At 47.5% G+C, this 19,478-nt stretch overlaps 2 pseudogenes; both read left to right on the top strand.

Moving 5' to 3' along the window:
- Positions 1-50: 50 nt before the first annotated feature.
- Positions 51-2,144, top strand: LOC119350534 (annotated as a pseudogene).
- A 97-nt stretch (positions 2,145-2,241) lies between these two features.
- LOC119350533 lies at positions 2,242-4,112 on the top strand (annotated as a pseudogene).
- Positions 4,113-19,478: the final 15,366 nt, after the last annotated feature.

Here is a 19,478-nt window from a genome sequence, read left to right as displayed (position 1 = left end):
AGGCGACCATCTAGAGTTCATATTGTCAGCTTCATAATGTCAATTTAATGTTTGTTTCAGCTCATGTTTGCACTACAATTTCTGGGCCTGCAGTTTATTCAAGGTTCTCAGATGACCGGTCTCATGCATGCACGGAGGATGCGTAGTTTAGCTGGGTCAGAGAACTAGATTTTACACCAAACCAATCTTTCGGAAAGTGTTCAACTCTCACCCTCATACTTGATGAAGGTGCAACAGTGTCATTTATTTTAGCTAGCTTACCTTTGTCAGGAGAATTGGGGGAATTGGTCGTATCATTAATGGAATCTATTGGCTCACCGTTGGTTCCCCTTGTTGACTGCCCGAGTGGTTGCTCAGTGCCTTTTGAGGTTATTTTCGTCTCAATTTTCTTGTTCACATGGGGAAGATAGTTGCCAAACATGTTAATGCTGATCTGTTTAAAGCTCATTAAGAAATACCACTTCATATTTCAAGGAGAATTTTTGAGTAAATGAGCAGCTTAGAGTTTACATGCTATGAATCTTTGCACTTCATCTAGCAGGAGGCTCATAGTAGGAAAAGGAGCCACAATTCTTTGATGTCTAGTAGGACCAAAGTTGAAGGAAAATTAATGATGCGTTACATAATTCACATTACTCCGTCCAAAATATACGGCTTGGGACCTGGCGAAGAAGTTTCAGTTTATGTGGTTAAGCCTAATGGAAAGTATGCTTCTCACTTTGCTAGTGTTATGTACTTTTGCTGATGAAGACTTGACTAAGCTTTTTCCAGATGTTAACTCTGCTAGAACTAGATGTTATCTCTGCTAGAACTGGACGAGGGTTCTTTTCCCAACCCTGGAAAACTGGTTGTATTATCGCATTTTATCTATCCTGAAAGGAGGACTTTACATTGGTCAAAAGAAGTATGAATTCTTTGCCTTCTCAGTAGGTCAACTTTTTGAAGTTCTGTTTGAATCAATGTTGGGGATATCGCTTATCGGGAACTTATTGGTCGGCCCATGATAAGGGGTAAATCGACCTGTTTCTCAGCATAACGGTCAACTTGTCGCCATATCGGCTGATTTATCTTATCGGTCAAACAACGGTAAGCGATAAATCAGCCGATTTATCAGAATATCGGAAGATATCTGGAACAGCGATTTGAATGTTTGCTTCTAATGATTCCTGAAGGCCAAGGATATAAGAAAGTGGATGGGCCACTTTGAAGAAATTTGCTATAATGGGTCATCTGTTGAACTCCTCCAGACAAACAGTTGAAATCATACCACGGGATGTGGAAGAGATTCTAGATATTTTAGTCACAACTGATGGCACAAAATACATATTTTCTGATGGTATTGGGAAGATCTTGAGAGATTTGCGAAAGAAATTGATCACTGAATTGGATTAGACCATACTAACCCTCCTCCAGCTTTTCAAATAAGGCATGGTAGTGGTAGCTACAAAGGAGTTGTTGCTGTCAACCATGATTCCTTGTGAAATATTTCTCTGCAGCCTAGCATGAAGGAATTTGAATCATAGAGCACAACGTTTAACATTACAAGTTGGAGCAAAGCCCAGGCATGCTATATGAATAGTGAAATTATCTTTCTCCTTTCGACTATGGGAACAAGAGATGAGATATTTAAGTTGATGCAGCAAGATGACATTCTAAAATTAGCTGAAATGCTGACGAACAAAGAAGTTGCTCTCTCTGTTATGGGGAAAATTGGTAGTGACGAAACGAAGGCAACATCCAAAATGTTACTTCAATGTTATGAACCAAGTTTAGAGCCTTACCTGTCGATGATTCTTAAGGCTCATCAATATAATGTCTGACTGACATAAGAACTAAATATAATATTCATGTCCGGAATGGCCATGTAAATATTGGTAGTTTGGACGAAACAAGCGAATTAAAATATTGTCAAGTCTACATCAAAATTACACAATCAGAAAGGGCATAAGGATATGATCAGTTGTATTTTCCTAAAGATAATGGGAAAGAGAAAACAGGAATTGTTGTTGGAGAAGTTGCAATATGAAAGAAATCCTTGTCTCCATCCTAGTGACATCGGAGTACTTGAAGTTGTATATCACAATGGATTGTATGCTAAGAACCTGGTTGATTGTGTTGTCTTCCCTCAACGAGGAGAAAGGTAATGTTATATGTTATATTGAAACTGAAAGGCGACCATCTAAAGTTCATACTGTCAGCTTCATAATGTCAATTTAATGTTAGTTTTAGCTCAGGTATGCACCAAGAATAGGCACTACAATTTCTAGGCCTACAGTTTATTCAAGGTCCTCCGATGACTGCTTTCATGCATGCACAGAGGATGTGAAGTTTACTTGGGTCGGAGCACTAGATTTTACACCAAACCAATCTTTCGAGAAGTGTTCAACTCTCACCCTCATACTTGATGAAGGTGCAACAGTGTCATTTATTATCGGCAACTTACCTTTGTTAGGAAAAATGGGGGAATTGGTCGTATCATTAATGGAATCTATTGGCTCATTGTTGGTTCCCCTTGTTGACTGCCCGAGTGGCTGCTCAATGCCTTTTGAGGTTATTTTCGTCTCAATTCTCTTGTTCACATGGGTAAGATAGTTGCCAAACATGTTAATGCTGATCTGTTTAAAGCTCTTTAAGAAATACCACTTCATATTTCAAGGAGGATTTCGAGAAAATGAGCAACTTAGAGTTTGCATGCTATGAATCTTTGCACTTCATCCAAGAGGAGGCTCATAGTAGGAAAAGAAGCCACAATACTTTGATGTCCAGTAGGACAAAGTTGAAGGAAAATTAATGATGTGTTACATAATTCACATTACTCCATCCAAAATATTTTGCTTGGGACCCGAGTAAGAAGTTTCAAATTATGTGGTTAAGCCTTATAGTAAATATGTTTCTGACTGGGCTAAAGTTACTTTTGTGGAGGAAGACTAGACTAAGCTTTCTCCAGATGTTATCTCTGCTAGAACTGGACAAGGGTTCTTTTCCCAACCCTTGTCTTATCGCATTTTAATTATCCTGAAATAAGGACTTTAAATTGGTCCAAAGTACTATGAATTCCTGGCCTTCTCAACAGGTCAACTTCGTGGAAGTCCTGTTTGGATGTTTGCTTCTAATGATTCCCTGAAGGGCGAGAATATAAGAAAGTGGATGGGCCACTTTGAAGAAATTCGCTAGAATGGACCAGCTGTTCAGCTCCTCCAGACAAATAGTAGAAATCCTACCACAGTATGTGGAAGAGGTTCCAGATATTGAAGTCACAACTGATGGCACTAAATACATATTTTCTGATGGTATGGGGAAGATACTTAGAGATTTGCCAAATAATTGCTCACCGAATTGGATTAGCCCATACTAAACCTCCTTCAACTTTTCAAATAAGGCATGGTAGTAGTAGCTACAAAGGAATTGTTGTCGTCGACCATGATTCCTTTCATAATATTTCTCTACGGCCTAGCATGAAGAAATTCGAATCTAAGAGCATAATGTTTAACATTACATGTTGGAGCAAAGCCCAGCCATGCTATATGAATCGTGAAATTATCTTTCTCCTTTCTACTTTAGGAATAAGAGATGAGATATTTCTGTTGATGCAACAAGATGCCATGCATGAATTAGCTAAAATGTTGACGACTAGACAAGCTGCTCCCTCTGTTATGGAGAAAATTGGTAGTGCCGAAACGAAGACAACATCCAAAATGTTACTGCGAGGTTATGAACCAAGTTTAGAGCATTACCTGTTGATGATTCTGAAGGCCCATCAAGATAATATCCGACTGGCATAAGAACTAGATGTAAGAACTAGATGTAATATTCATGTTCCGGAAGGCCGTGTACTTATTGGTTGTTTAGACAAAACAGGCGAATTAAAATATGGTCAAGTCTACATAAGAATTTAAAAAATAGCAAAGAGCATAAGGATAATGGTCAGCCGTATTTTTATAAAGATAACGGGAAAGAGAAAACAGGTATTGTTGTTGGAGAAGTTGCAATATGAAAGAAATCCTTATCTCCATCCCGGTGACAGCAGAGTACTTGAAGTTGTATATCACAATGGATTGTATGCTAAGAACCTGGTTGATTTTGTTGTGTTCCCTCAACGAGGAGAAAGGTAATGTAATATGTTATATTGAAACTGAAAGGCGACCATCTAGAGTTCATATTGTCAGCTTCATAATGTCAATTTCATGTTTGTTTTAGCTCATGTATGCACCAAGCATATGCGCTACAATTTCTAGGCGTGCAATTTATTCAAGGTTCTCAGATGACCGGTTTCATGCATGCACGGAGGATGCAAAGTTTACCTGGGTCAGAGCACTAGATTTTACACCAAACCAATCTTTTGGGAAGTGTTCAACCATTTGAGCTTGTGGTGCCACGACCCCGATGCGACATACGCGCTACTGCCCTAGCTGTAGGTTGAGTCCAACACAGCTGCAGGCTCTATGATGATGGTGTTGGCCAATGGCTATGGTTGGAGTGCGCCCGTGCTTCACCATCATTGGCAACATTATTAGAAGGACGATCTCCTTCCACAACATTCCTCGACTTCACGTCTCTAAGGGCCACAGAAGCGGAGGCAACTCGCGCTACCATGCGGGTTGCTCCCTTGTATTAGCTCTTTGGGTGGCAACTCAGGTGCCCATATCTGACAAGAGAACGTTGTCCCACTAGGGTTAGATCAAGAGGCACACTTTGCCTCCCTCACAAGTCCTAGTGTTGTGCCTCATTTTCTACCTGGAGCTTCTAAAGGTTAGACCCCTAGAGGATATGTGGAGAGCGTGCAGTATGAAAATAGAGGAAAGGACTATTTTTGGCAAGAGTTTACATTCAAAGGGTGAGAATTGCAGTGTCCCTTTGAAGAGTAAGATGGATTCCCCTATTGATGTTAGCAAACCTTGCCCTCTCTAACTGTGGAGAGCAAATAGTGATGGTGACATACCTTGCGCACCGAAGGAGATGGGGGGATGTGGTGGTTTTGTCTTGGATCTCAAATGCATGTTTCGGAGAAAATGCATGTTAAGTTAGAAGAGAGAGCTGATAAAGTTGTGAGGAGTTAAATATTTGCAGAAGCAACATTCAGTAGAAGTGATCAGTGCCCCTGCTTTGATCATTCGGGCAAGGTAAGAACTGACGTAAAGATGGTACAGAAGGCTGCAAATAGGAAGGACTAAAGTGATAACTACCTATTTGTCCAGTACCCACTTGTCTCCATGATGATGACCTAATTCACTTTCAGATCCATTGGGAAAAGGGTGAGCCTATTGTTGCTTATGATGTTCTTCAATCAACCTATGGTTTAAGTTGGGCGCCGATGGTTATGTGGCAGACATTGCATGAAAGAGACCAGGGCAAGGCAGAAGATGAGAAGTTGGTTGTGAGGGTAATACATTGCCTTGATTGGTGCGAGGTGTCGAACTCTATTCCACATTTCTATTGAATGTCATAGTTGTCAATTTCTTTGATTTATTTTTGGCAGTAAGCAGTGATTGCCGTGACAATGTCCGTTGAGCAGTGCATCATTTTCCATGCAAACTAGCCAAGCGGAAAGCAGCAACTTATTTGCGCCACCATGGACCAAACAAACCTAGAGACGTGGCAATACCAGAAAAGGTGTCATGCGGTCTTGAGGTTTTGCGGGCATAGCTGGCAGTAATAGTTGTTTATCCAACCACACTGTTGAAGATGATCATTGCACCAAAGGTGAGTCTGGTGCAGAAGCTACGCGAAGATATTGAGCTTTCCAGGTGCTCATGTGTCCCAGAAGATGGACTTTAAATTTGTTTTGATCAATCCCTTGAACTGCATGTTGTAGACGAATTTGGTTGAGTGATTCTCGAAGCTCTCAAAATTACACTTGATAGTGTTGATGGTGTCGTCATTGAGATTTATGGAAGAGGCTTGGATGGTTGCGTACACGCAATCTTTGTTGGTCGTCGTGTACCCGCCACAACAAAGGTTGATGCATACTTGGCTAACAGATACGGATACACCAGCCCACATCACAAGTAGACTCACTTAATTACTCCCCCTCCCGGTCTAATCAAACATGAACTAACTTTGGTGACCAGACCACTAACCAGTCACCACCACTATCCAACACCTCATGAACATGTGGGCGTACTACTTCGAAGCAGCGAAGGTGTTGGCGACAATGGCAGTACATGACACTAGAACTATCGCCCAACCAGCCCGGGTCGTTGAAGAGTGAGGTGCAACAAGTTGCTAGCCAACTTGGGTGGCATTGCCACATTTGATGTGGGGGCAAAGTCTTATGGGAGATTTGGCAAGAAAGGAACAAGTGCACATTCAGGGGCAAGATTGCTACAATGAGATTGTCGCCGTCATCAGACGAGCAATGGAGTTATGGCGACTAGCTGTAGCAAAAATGCATTGAGCCCCCTTTGAGGGATCCAACGTGAGAGATACTCTTAGTTTTCGCCAGCATATAGGGGCAAGAAAGGAACAAGTGCACATTCAGGGGATCCAACGTGAGAGATACTTTTAGTTTCACCAGCATATAGGGGCAAGAAAGGAACAAGTGCACATTCAGGGGCCTTTTATTAGTTGTTTTCTTTCAATTAATCCTTGAGCTTCGGATCGCCACTAGGGATGGCAGTTTTGCCCATGGGTATGGGTACCCGCGGGTACCCTACCCGAAAACAGTGGGCATGGGTAAGAGTTTGAGAGATTTTTTACCCATGGGTAATGGGTATCCATACCCGCAAAATATATGGGTAGGGCATGGGTATGAAAATACACCCATGGGTAACCCAATGGATACCCACATATAGTTAACAAATGAAAATAACTCCTATGACATGTGGGGTCAACATCCAACTCCTATGGCCCAACCCTAAATCCCGTACTCCCTAAACTGGCTATAGCTCATAGGCCCATACCTAAACTGGCTATAGCTCATAGGCCCATAGGTAAATGCTCAGCACTCCTCCTACGTCGTACGCGCCTCCTCAAAACGATAAAATCTCGGCTTATCCTCACCACCAGACTCCTATTAATCTCTCGATCCCCGATTCCCACCATCGGCTCCCATTGCACTGGGTTTCCACCAGCTATTGCTCATACTCGCTTGATTCCTCCAAGAGGCTTCCCGCCGAAGGAGGCCGCATCAGTGCTATGCTGCTTGCCCGTCATCACTTGAATTTTAAACTTATCTATCTACCTTTAAAAAAATTAAATGCCATAGATGGTACCCATTGGATACCCATTGGGTATAGGATACCCGTTGGGTATGGGCATGGGTATAAATATATACCCATGGGTATTGAAGTGGGTGGGTATAGAAGGTTTCTGTAGGTATGGGTTTGGGAAGAAGAAGGTCATACCCACCCATACCCTACCCATTGCCATCCCTCGCCACCATGTTATCTCCCGCTGCTTCCTGCTAAACATCAATCAAAGCCAACAATTTGTTGGATCTTTAAAAGAACTATACTTGGGACGTCTAACCCATATCACTAACTCTAGAATCTAGCTCCGATCCCTATCCGCAAACGATGTAGAATTATGGCGGATCTACAAAGCTAGAGAGAAACGCTAAGATCATACCTTCAAGGCAAAGGTTGCGGATGTCGGTGAATAAGGCGGCACTACTAGTGTATAGCCTAGGTCAGCTCGCCGATGTCGCGCTGATAGAGGACACACTCAAGACGAAGCAAGATGTGAAGGGATCTCGTCACAAAGTGGGGACAACACAATAAAGCATGGTGTTCCAGGTAGGGTTGCGGCCACCGACATTGTATGTGGCAACACATAGCCGTGAGCGTGGATCACCAGAAAGCAAGACGATGGAGTAGACCAGCTCGAGGACCATCAAGTTGTCGCTAATGTTTTTCCTTCAAAAGAAGTGTCATGGGGCGGGTCCTTATTTAAGTGGTTATATTGCAAAAGAAAACCTACAACTGAGGGCCTAGGTCATGCTAGATACCTACATGGGCAGTCAAATGGTCAACGGTTTGTATGTCAACAAAATACGCATGATATGAGTGGCGGTGACCATAGGTGGGCCCTTCGAGTGTCTTTGATGACTGTAAATTGAGGTTTCCAGTGTACATTGACCAAAGTGCGGCCTTGAGACATGTTTGAGTATCGTAGATGCATTTTACTCAATGGAGATATAGCAACACATATTGTACCATGAGTGGCAGGTATGTGCCGGCCATGCGGAAGAACGGGCTGTGTTGCTTGGTGTTCGTGTTGTAAAGCTTGGTTGCCAAGATTAGTTTAAAGGTCCAATGATGACAATGTGTGCTGGATGCACTTCTCCCAAACCCCCGGAATCCCCTCCAAACTCATGTTGTCTTGTTCATCTCCAGCAAAGGACAACACTAAACGACCACACACCTCCAGCAGAGAGACCACAACCAGGTGCTACTCAAGTGTACCTCCCTCGCAATAATGATACTCATTTATTGTTGCAATCTTTGATTAATCTAGGGACATCTCCTAGCGCTATTCCTTCCACGCTCCCGCACTCTAAAATGGCTCATTGGTCGGGCTATGTGTTCTTCACAAAATTGAGTCAAGAAGAGATCAGGAGAGTCACTAGAGTTGTGTTGAAGAAGGATGGGAGCAATGAAGGACAGGAGGGGCAACACGGGGATGTACCATGTGATGGATAAGTCTGTGTACTAGGGTTTTTGTGGGGCTGCAGCACATGGTCCTTATGGCAGTTAGGAGGATAAAAATCCTGGACCATAAAGGACTGGCTGTTAGGATAGAGTTCTGTTCTTGACAATCAAGGACAATCAGTTAGCATGTTAGACTAGCATCTTAGTGGCATCTTAGCAGCCTATAAATATGTATCCCCAACCCCTCAGGTTGGCATGGCATTGTGTGAGAAATAAACCAACAAAAATTGTCCCAACTCTCCTAGTGTCATCCACAACTATCAATGCTCAGGCTGAAAGGTCTAACAAGTGATATCAGAGCCTCGTTAACCTGTACCCTGAGCATTTCCTGTGAGCAGCCCAAGTCGGTAGCAGCAGCTGCTCCGTCTGCCTCTGGTTACCTTCCTCCCCCCGGACTGTCGAGCAGCAGCTCGTCTTCATCAGCCTCCTCTTCACGCAACAGCCCCCCTGCAGCGAGCCATGTCTGCAGGTCGCTCTCAGCACACGGCTACCTCGAGGATGCGGCGCCGGCAGGAGGCCGAGCGCGCCGTGGCAGAGGAGCGTGAGGCAAGGGTGTCGAGGCTGGCTGCAGCGGAGCTGGCAGCAGCCAGAGCGGAGGTAGAAGCAGCTAGGGCGGAGGTAGAAGCAGCAACAGAAGCAGAAGCAGCCCGTGAGGCTACGGCGGATGCAAAGGCACTCCGCGGCAGCCCAGGCAGCTCCAGCAGCTCCGCGCCTACGGACAACGGCGTGGAGCTGGCAGTAGCCAGAGCGGAGGTAGAAGCAGCCAGGGCAGAGGTAGAAGCAGCAGCAGAAGCAGAAGCAGCCCGTGAGGCTACGGCGGATGCAAAGGCACTCCGCGGCAGCCCAGGCAGCTCCAGCAGCTCCGCGCCTGCGGACAACGGCGCCCACGCAGATCGCGCCAAAGTGGCTCAGGAGCGGACGGCGCAGTGGGCAGTCGAGCACGCCCGCGCTCCAGGTGGAGGCACTGCAACGACCAGGACTGCGGCCTCTACGAGGTCCGGACTGTGGTCAGGGATGTTGGTTCCAGTGTTGTGTGGCCTACCCTCACTAAAACCAACTACGTCGAGTGGGCCGGGATCATGAAGGTCAGGCTCCAGGTGCGGTGCATGTGGGAGGCAGTCCAGGACAGCAATGTCGACCACCTAGAGGATCGACGGGCGCTGGACGCCCTCATCGCTGCAGTCCCGCCCGAGATGCAGTTCTCGCTTTCCAACAAGCGGACTGCCAAGGAGGCTTGGGACGCCATCGCCGCAGCACGCATCGGCAGCAATCGTGCTTGCAAGTCCACCCTGCAGGCACTTCGTAAGGAGTGGGAGAACCTGGGCTTCAAGCCAGGTGAGGACATTGATGACTTTGCTCTCTGTCTCAACACTCTGCTGCAGAAGATGGTGAAGTTTGTCGATGCCACCTACACCGAGGAGAGAGCTGTCGAGAAGCTTTTTCGGTGCATTCCCGAGAAGTACAAGCAGATGGCTCGCTCGATCGAGTCGTTGCTGGACCTCTCCATGATGACGATCGAGGAGGCGATAGGCCGTCTCAAGGTCGTCGACACCGACGAGCCACAGCCCCCTCGGGGCCCATCACCACCGGCGGGAAGCTGCTCCTAACTCGGGAGCAGTGGGATCCCAGCCTTAGTGACAGGAAGAAGGGGGAGCCTTCCTCCTCGACGGGCGGCCGCAAGCGTAGCAAGCAGCGTAAGGCGTGAAGAGGCCCCCTAGGCAGGGCACAAGGACGTGCCGAAGGTGACGCCCACGGAGGCGCCAAGGACGGCGCCGCTGGCAAGCCCAAGCCGGCACAAGACAACAGTTGCCACAACTGTGGTCGGTTTGGCCATTGGGCCAATGAGTGTCGGCAACCAGGACAAGGCCAGCCTCACGTCGCACAGGCGAAGGAGGAGGAGACGGCTCTGTTCATGGCGCATGCAAGCATTGAGCTACCCTCGGCGACTCCAGTCGCAAAGGCTTTCATCCACCTCGATGAGCCAAAAGCACACGCTCTTCTCGGCGATGGCTCCGGGAAGGACAAGACTACCGGGTGGTTCCTCGACACCGGCGCCACCCACCACATGACCGGTCGAAGGGAATTCTTCGCCGAGCTCGACTCCGATGCGCGAGGCTCCGTCAAGTTCGGGGATGCCTCCGCTGTGGAGATAAAGGGCGTCGGCTCCGTCATATTCACCACCAAGACGGGAGAGCACCGGCTGCTCACCGGTGTCTACTACATCCCCGCGCTAAGGAACTCCATCATCAGCTTGGGACAGCTGGATGAGAACAGCTCACGCGTTCTGATTGAGCATGGGGTCCTACGCATCTGGGATCGCCAGCGTCGCCTTCTCGCCAAGGTTCCCAGAGGTGAAAATCGACTCTACGTCCTTGATGTGCAGGTGGCACAACCAGTCTGTCTTGCTGTCCGTTGGGACGACGAGGCGTGGCAGTGGCATGAGCGCTTTGGGCACCTTCACTTTGAGGCCCTGAAGCGTCTAAGTGCCAAGGAGATGGTGCGAGGCCTGCCATGCCTCGACCATGTGGAGCAGTTCTGCGACATCTGCGTGCTGACGAAGCAGAGACGACTCCCCTTTCCCCAACAGGCGGGTTGTAGGCCAAGGAGAAGCTGGAGCTTGTGCACGGAGACCTGTGCGGCCCGGTGACGCCAGCCACACCAGGAGGTCGACGCTACTTCCTGCTGCTCGTCGATGATCTCTCCCGCTACATGTGGGTGATGATCCTCGACAGTAAGGGAGAAGCGGCGGACGCCATGAGGCGTGCGCAGGTTGGTGTGGAGGCGGAGAGCGGCTGCAAAGTGCGCGTGTTGCGCACTGACAACGGCGGCGAGTTCACGGCGGCTGAATTCGCGTCGTACTGCGCCGATGAGGGCATCCAGCGCCACTACTCCGCGCCATACAACCCGCAGCAAAATGGCGTCGTCGAGCGACGCAACCAGATGGTTGTGGGGATGGCTCGGGCTCTCCTCAAGCAGAGAGGGATGTCAGCTGTCTTCTGGGGAGAGGCGGTGCTAACGGCCGTCTACATCCTCAGCCGCTCACCTACTAAGGCACTCGACGGCAGGACTCCGTACGAGGCCTGGCATGGGCGGAAGCCGGCGGTCTCTCATTTGCGGGTCTTTGGCTGCCTTGCGTTCGCCAAGGAGCTCGGCCACATCGGCAAGCTCGACGATAGGAGCACTCCGGGAGTCTTCATCGGCTACACGGAGGGCTCAAAGGCCTACCGCATCCTCAACCCAAAGACACAACGTGTGCGCACAGCGCGAGACATCGTGTTCAACGAAGGGCGAGGGTGGCAATGGGACAAGGCGGTGGACGACGGCTCGACGTCAACGTATGACGACTTCATTGTCGAGTACGCCCACTTCAAGGAAGCTGGGGGAGCAAGCAGCTCCTCTTCGTCGGGCATGTCTACCCCGGCCCCCAAAACTACATCGACTCCGGCGCCTGCTACGCCGACGACACCGCAACCGGCAACGCCACATACTCCAGCCCCGGCGGTCACCACTCCGGGCTCGTCTTCATCAGCACCAGCTCACGCAGAGCATAACCCGATGAAGTTCACTTCCCCGCTCACTCACGACGAGGAGCGTATCGACGCGTGGCATGACGGCGAACCGTTGCGGTACCGTACGATGGATAATCTGCTCGGCGACCAGCTAGTGCCGGGACTGGTGTCACGTGATCTGGAGGCGCAGCTACAGCTCGCGTGTGAAGAGGTGAACCACGGTCCTTTGCAGAGGCCGAGAGAGACGCGGCATGGCGCGCCGCGATGCAGTAGGAGATGGATGCGGTCGAGCAAAACTGCACCTGGGAGCTCGCTGATCTCCCTCGTGGTCACCGCGCAATCACCCTTAAGTGGGTGTTCAAGCTGAAGAGGGATGGAGCCGGCGCCATCATCAAGCACAAGGCTCGCTTGGTGGCCCGAGGCTTCTTGCAGCAGGAAGGAGTCGACTTTGACGACGCTTTCGCTCCCGTGGCACAGATGGAGTCCGTGGACTTCTCCTTGCGCTGGCTGCCCAGGAGGGCTGGCGTGTCCATCACATGGATGTCAAGTCGGCATTCCTCAACGGCGACTTGAAGGAGGAAGTCTACGTGCATCAGCCACCGGGATTTGCGATCCCCGGCCAGGAGGGCAAGGTACTCCGCCTGCGCAAGGCTCTCTATGGTCTACGGCAGGCACCTAGGGCATGGAACGCCAAGCTGGACTCCACGCTGAAGAAGATGGGCTTCGAGCAAAGCCCACATGAGGCGGCCGTCTACCGACGGGGCAGTGGAGGAAATGCCCTGCTGGTGGGCATCTATGTTGACAACTTGGTGATCACCGGCACTAAAGATGCAGAGGTGGCGGCGTTCAAGGAAGACATGAAGGCCACCTTCCAGATGAGTGATCTGGGGCTCCTCTCCTTCTATCTTGGGATTGAGGTGCACCAGGATCACTGATCGCGCTTCGACAGTCCGCCTACGCCAAGCGCATCGTTGAGCTAGCTGGGCTCACCGACTGCCACCCAGCTCTCACTCCGATGGAGGAGAGGCTGAAACTGAGCCGTGACAGCAAGACGGAGGAAGTGGATGCTACGCAGTACCGACGCCTTGTGGGGAGCCTCCGCTACGTCGCCCACACACAACCAGACTTGGCATTCTCCGTCGGCTATGTCAGTCGGTTCATGGAGCGACCGACGATGGAACACCAGCAGGCAGTGAAGAGGATCGTCCGCTACGTAGCAGGGACCCTCGACCACAGCCTCCACTACCCTAGGTGTCCGGGGGCGGCACACTTCGTCGGGTACAGCGACAGTGACCATGCCGGCGACATCGACACCAGCAAGAGCACGAGCGGGATCCTCTTCTTCCTCGGCAAGTGTCTCGTGAGCTGGCAATCAGTCAAGCAGCAGGTGGTGGCCCTGTCCAGCTGTGAGGCTGAGTACATAGCGGCCTCCACCGCCTGCACTCAGGCGCTCTGGCTCGCTCAACTGCTTGGTGATCTTCTCGTTCAAGACACCAGAACGGTGCAGCTCCTGGTGGACAGCAAGTCCGCCCTGGCTCTGGCAAAGAACCCCGTTTTTCACGAACGGAGCAAGCACATCCGACAGAGGTATCACTTCATCCGCAGCTGCTTGGAAGAAGGGAGCATCGAGGCGAGCTACATCAACACCACGGACCAGCTCGCAGACCTGCTCACCAAGCCCCTTGGGAGGATCAAGTTCCATGAGCTTTGCTCCAGGATCGGGATGATTCAACTCTCCCGCAAGACGACGTACAAGACTTAGGGGGAGAATGATGGATAAGTCTGTGTACTATGGTCTTTGTGGGGCTGCAGCACATGGTCCTTTTGGCAGTTAGGAGGATAAAATCCTGGACCATAAAGGACTGGCTGTTAGGATAGAGTTCTGTTCTTGACCATCAAGGACAGTCAGTTAGCATCTTAGACTAGCATCTTAGACTGGCATCTTAGCAGCATCTTAGCATATGCTTGGCTGGCTAGCAGCCTATAAATATGTATCCCCAACCCCTCAGGTTGGCATGGCATTGTGTGAGAAATAAACCAACGAAAATTGTCCCAACTCTCCTAGTGTCATCCACAACTATCAATGCTCAGGCTGAAAGGTCTAACACTATGAGCTACAGGAGAGAGGTAGTTATGCGGGCTTCACAACTTGAACACTGCATTACAGGGCCCTTTCTTCAGCAAGGCCGGCCTCCTAGATATCGCTCCAGACCCCGATGGGCATGAGTAGGGGTCATGCTCGGCATCAAGATGTGTGCGCGGGGATTTTCGAGAAAAGAGCGAGGAGTCCCACAACGTCTACAATGACGGAGATTTCGATGTTCTACAACGTCTCCAATGACAGAGATTTCGATGTTCTGGTAAAATTTCTTCTTTGCCAGGTCTTCACAATCTTTTGTGCAGATGACATTGTTGATTTTTTTAGGGATTTTTGTAGGAAATAGGTGTTTGAGTTGAATCACTCAAACTCCACTATTTTTTGAGATATGCTTAACACGCTCTCAAACACACAAATAACCTACAAGAAGTACATACATCCAGGATCATCTTGCTTGTGCTTCTCTTGCCCATCAGCATGCTACTAAGACTCCAATGGACCTCAATGTCCACCTTCGAGCTTCTGATGGTGAGCCACTTTATGATCAGATTAGCTATTGCCATCATGTTGGGAGTCTTGCCTATCTAGCTTTCACTCATTCCATATCTCCTATATATAGTTCACATCCGGAGTCATGTCTCGTTTCCCACTCGGGTTTAACAGCTGCCTCCTTCGGTTTCTTTAGACACTCCAGTTCGTTACAGCTTCAGGCATATTCGTAAGCTACTTGGGCAGTGGTCCTTTACATCAACAATCGATTTCTGCTTATTGTGTTTTTCTTGCTGGTTCTGATTGCCTAGAAGATTAAGAAACAAGTTGCGGCTTGTCGCTCAAGTGCAGAGGTTGAGTTGTGAGCTATGGCTCTTTTGACAATATAGATGACTTGGCCATGGTAGTTGCTTGAGGATTTTGGTGTTTTGGTCAGTACACCAAAATCTTTTGTCAGGTAGTGCAAGTGCTGTCAGTATTGCGTGTGACCTTGTGAAGCATGAGCTCACCAAGCATATTGGTGTCGATGCTTCCTCCATGCGGTCCCATGTGCAAAATCAAGTGATTGTTGTACAGTATGTGCCTAGCAAGCTACACTTAGTGATTGTTTGGATATCACTATAGGACGGCCTTGTTTTTTCGGCCGGTAGAGGTGCCGACGGTGGTCTTTCGAGCTCATGTGGTTGTTGGGAATCGACGCACAAGTGCAAGCAGCTGGATGTATTCTTGCCGCCGTATACGTACATACATGCACAAGCCGACTGCTTAATTGATTCCGGTGAGATGCACGCATGGAAAACGCGTAACACAGACCAAAAGCTGAACACATAGAACGACTAAGTTATGTGTGATGAATGTATCGAACAAGGTTGAGTACATACTTGGGTTCTATGTGTGGTTCTATGTGTACATGCCACTTTTGTATCCTTCGCATCTGAATGAAATAAAACAGCGAGTTTCCGCTGGGCACAATTCCCAATTCAGATTGATGTTATAAATGTGTAGTACATTAAGTAACTTGTTGCTTGATGGCCCATACTACCATGTCACATTACACACATTTTGTAGCACTACTGTTTGACTGGACATTGATGTCAATGATATTTTTATTATTTTATTAAAACCCACTTATTGGATTTCCTCAAGTAGCTCTTACCATTTGATACCCAAAAAGGTCGCATATAAAGCTATGTAAATGAGCCTAACAGCACGAATCACTAATGCTTGATGATTTGTTTTGTCTTGGGCTTTTGGGCGTTTCGTGACAACAAAGTTAGCCTTCAAATGGAATGGAGAAAATAGGCAGCTCCACAAGAAAAGACCTTGAAATCACCAACACTGATGCAATTAAGATAATCCTTGTTCCAGTTTGGCCCTTATGCCCATTTCTGGGCTTTCCCCCTATGTGCATTTCTAGGCTCAAGTTCCTTGACCTGGTGAGGGATATACAAGGATCCGTTAAGAGTTCCTAGCAAAAAGTAAAAGGAGGAACTTCCTTTGCCGAATGCAGACCAATTGAACATGCACAAGCAGTGGAGTTATTATCCTCTTGGGTTTGGCTATGGACAATGCATTCATACAATGTTAATTTTCAGCAATCCATGGGAGTAGCTTAGTAGCCATAAGTATATCGCATTCGTATAACTATATGCTTAATTTGTGTTGAGATGAAGCTGCATTTGTCTAACTATGCTTAATTCGTGTTGAGATGAAGCCACTAGTATGTCTTACTTTTTTGCAAACCGCGTATAGTTAATAACATTTAGTTAGCTTAGTAATAGCCGCGGCTTGCTACGGGGAAGTAATAAATTTTTGCTAGGGTTTGTCATACGTGTATAACTAAATAATTTCCTACAGTGTATGATCCTTAGTAGTTTCATTATTTATTGCCTTCCATATCAATTAATGATGGAGATGGATGCAAATTAGTACATGGTTCATTATTGGTATTTACTTATGAGCATACCACACACATGTGATGACGACGTTAGCTGATATTCTAATTATAGAAGCAAAGCCCGCTAATTTTACCACTTTGGCTGATAGTAATAGTTCCAAGTTATAGCGCCTTTTGGTTATTTGAAGTTTGTTCCAATTGCACTTTTTGGCTTTGACCATGGGAAGGACTTTCTCTTCAAATTCGGTCAATTCACTGAGAACTATAAGCTGAAGGTGGTATGCGTATGGCACTTTGTACAACCTGTTAGTGCTATTGTAAAAGTTCATATTTAGTATAGAAACTTCACAACAGCATGCGTAATCAAACTCATCCTGATCTTGAGATTTTATGAGGCGCTTTCCATCAGCAATATAGACCAGAAAAGTTTGGAATTTAACGTGTTACAGTATTTTCCGTTCAAATTTAAGTTGATGCCAAACCATTATGTGTGCAAGAAAGGTCTACCTAGTATAAATGAAGAGAATTTGATTCACATATAAATCTGTCAACAAGTAAAATATTTTGGTTCTGAATATACATAATTAATTAATTATTAAGGTGAAGATAACTCAAGAGTAAGGAAGCTTTTATGGAATCCACTTATGAAATCATGGGTTGCTGGGACATAGAGCTTATGCGCTGGTTAAAATTGATGAAAGAAATTTGCTGAGTTTATTGCTAACCTTCCTTCTAGTTTGCATGTTCCATCAGCTTCATCCATGCTTCCTTCCGGTTTGCATGTTCCCGCAGAATTATGCAAGTATGCATTTTAGCTCTAATGATTTCCTGGAATTGGTACTCTCCACCATTATTTCTACAATCGATGCTTCTTTTAGTTGATAGGTTTTAAAGAGGTCACTAGAGGTGTGGAACCTCCAATTCATGTCCATGTGCTCCCAAGCTACATATAAACCAATCCAGTCCTGAACTAGAAACAGCTGGCTTCATCCACCACTGGTTCTGAATAATGTCAAGCACTATGAAAGATCTCCCTGCCAGAGCGTCCTAGTTCCTAACAAGTACCAGATAGGAAGATACTCCGTTGCAAGCCTAAAACATCTTGAATGCTTTTCACAACACGCTCAAAGAACGGAATGAACTGCTGGATCGAGAACTTCAACGAAGTGTGGACTTTTACCAGCTACATATGGCTGACGACCAAGCTTTTCTATAGGAATTTGAACATTGTGTGCAACGAGTAGTTTCTTACAAGGTTTCAAATTTCTTGTTATGTTGTGTGCAACAAGTAGATTCTTAAAAGGTTTCTTATTCTTGAACACCTCACTAATGTGTTTTGCCAAAAGGATGACAGACAAACACAAATAATTTGGGGAGTTCCGTTGGAGAGTGTCTCCGTGATGAAAATAATCTACTTCCACCGATGGCTTCCCAAGATTAACCTATTGGTGGCGCACTGCTGCCCATTTGCTACTCCATTTGTCATTGTGCTGTCATAGGGTACCATCTGATATGACAATGTGTAGCCATCAACTAAAACAGAACTCCATTGTAATCTTAAATAGGGTGATTTTTTTTTCCAAGTTACACCTCTTTGCAATGGCATTGGGCTTACTTGATCTAGCTTACTCCAGTGCTTGTGTTAGCCAGCCAATTCTAGCAGAACTCAATGATGGACCTGCTCTAGATCTAGCATTTGTGTCTACAATCAACAGTTTACACGCTATTACTATGAACTAAAGCTCAAGCTCGCAGTGAGAGGTTACTAGTTGATTCCATAAGGCGTCCTGGAGCACAAATCATACTCAGAGAACACAGCAGTAGACATGAAATGCCTGCAGATAAACAAGTCACGTCTACAAACTACATAATCGCACAAAAAACATCAAGGGCTCTAATCTAATCTTACCGTGTGATGCTGCTTGTCGATGCAGTTGTCCCCATCCTAGTACTGCGTCTCCATGTACTCTTCCCCGTTCGCAACCCCTCCATCCAGCACCAGCTTCTGTGCATGACAACGCAACACGCTTACATCGATGGGTTCAGCAGTATGACGTCAGAAATTCGACCTCCCGGCAAAGAGAGAAAAGGGCGTCAACCTGGGGCTTGGCCTCGAGATCGCGGAGCCTGTTGAGCTCCGGCGAGCCGCCACCCGCTGCAACAACGGCACAGCCCGCGCCACCGTCCGACGGGTCGCTGCGCGGCGGCTTGGCCAGGCGTATCGGGGTGACGCTGTCGAAATACCCGCATGCCTGGACCTCCACCCGCGCCGCCTCCTCCGCGCCGCCTCCTCCGCGGGCAACTAGTATAGGGTGATTCTATCCTCTCCTGTTGGCTCGCTCGGTGGTCACCTGAGTCTCCGATTCCGGGCTCGGCGGCGGCGGCGGCGGTAGTAACTCGGTAGGGCACAATTCTTTTTAACTCGGCAGGGCACGATTGGGCAAGCGATATGCCGTGAACACGATAGTCGTTTCTTGATGGTGAAAGCCAGGGGCGGAGCTAGGCTAATGCAAGGGTATGCAACGCATACCCAATGTTGTTTGCAAATTGTTTTCAGTATATAAGCTCATATATGCATGTATGTAACGTATTTTTTTTTTAAAAACAAGGCAAAAGATTTGCCATTTTCATTGATTAAGGGAGAAGGTTTAAGACAAACGACTGCAAAGCGGGAGACAAATATCTACTTTCGCGGCATTACAATACTCAAGTGGGTGGCACCGGCAATAGCCCAAAGATGGGCCTCCTCTTTTATCTTCGCGATGAGCATCATCGTCGTAGCGGCGATGTTATGGAAAACTCTTCCATTACGCTCTTTCCAAATCTCCCAAGACATG

The sequence above is a fragment of the Triticum dicoccoides genome, chromosome 1B (genome assembly GCF_002162155.2).
Source record: "Triticum dicoccoides isolate Atlit2015 ecotype Zavitan chromosome 1B, WEW_v2.0, whole genome shotgun sequence".
NCBI classification, from domain to species: Eukaryota; Viridiplantae; Streptophyta; class Magnoliopsida; order Poales; family Poaceae; genus Triticum; species Triticum dicoccoides.
This window is presented reverse-complemented; position numbering and strand designations above follow the sequence as displayed.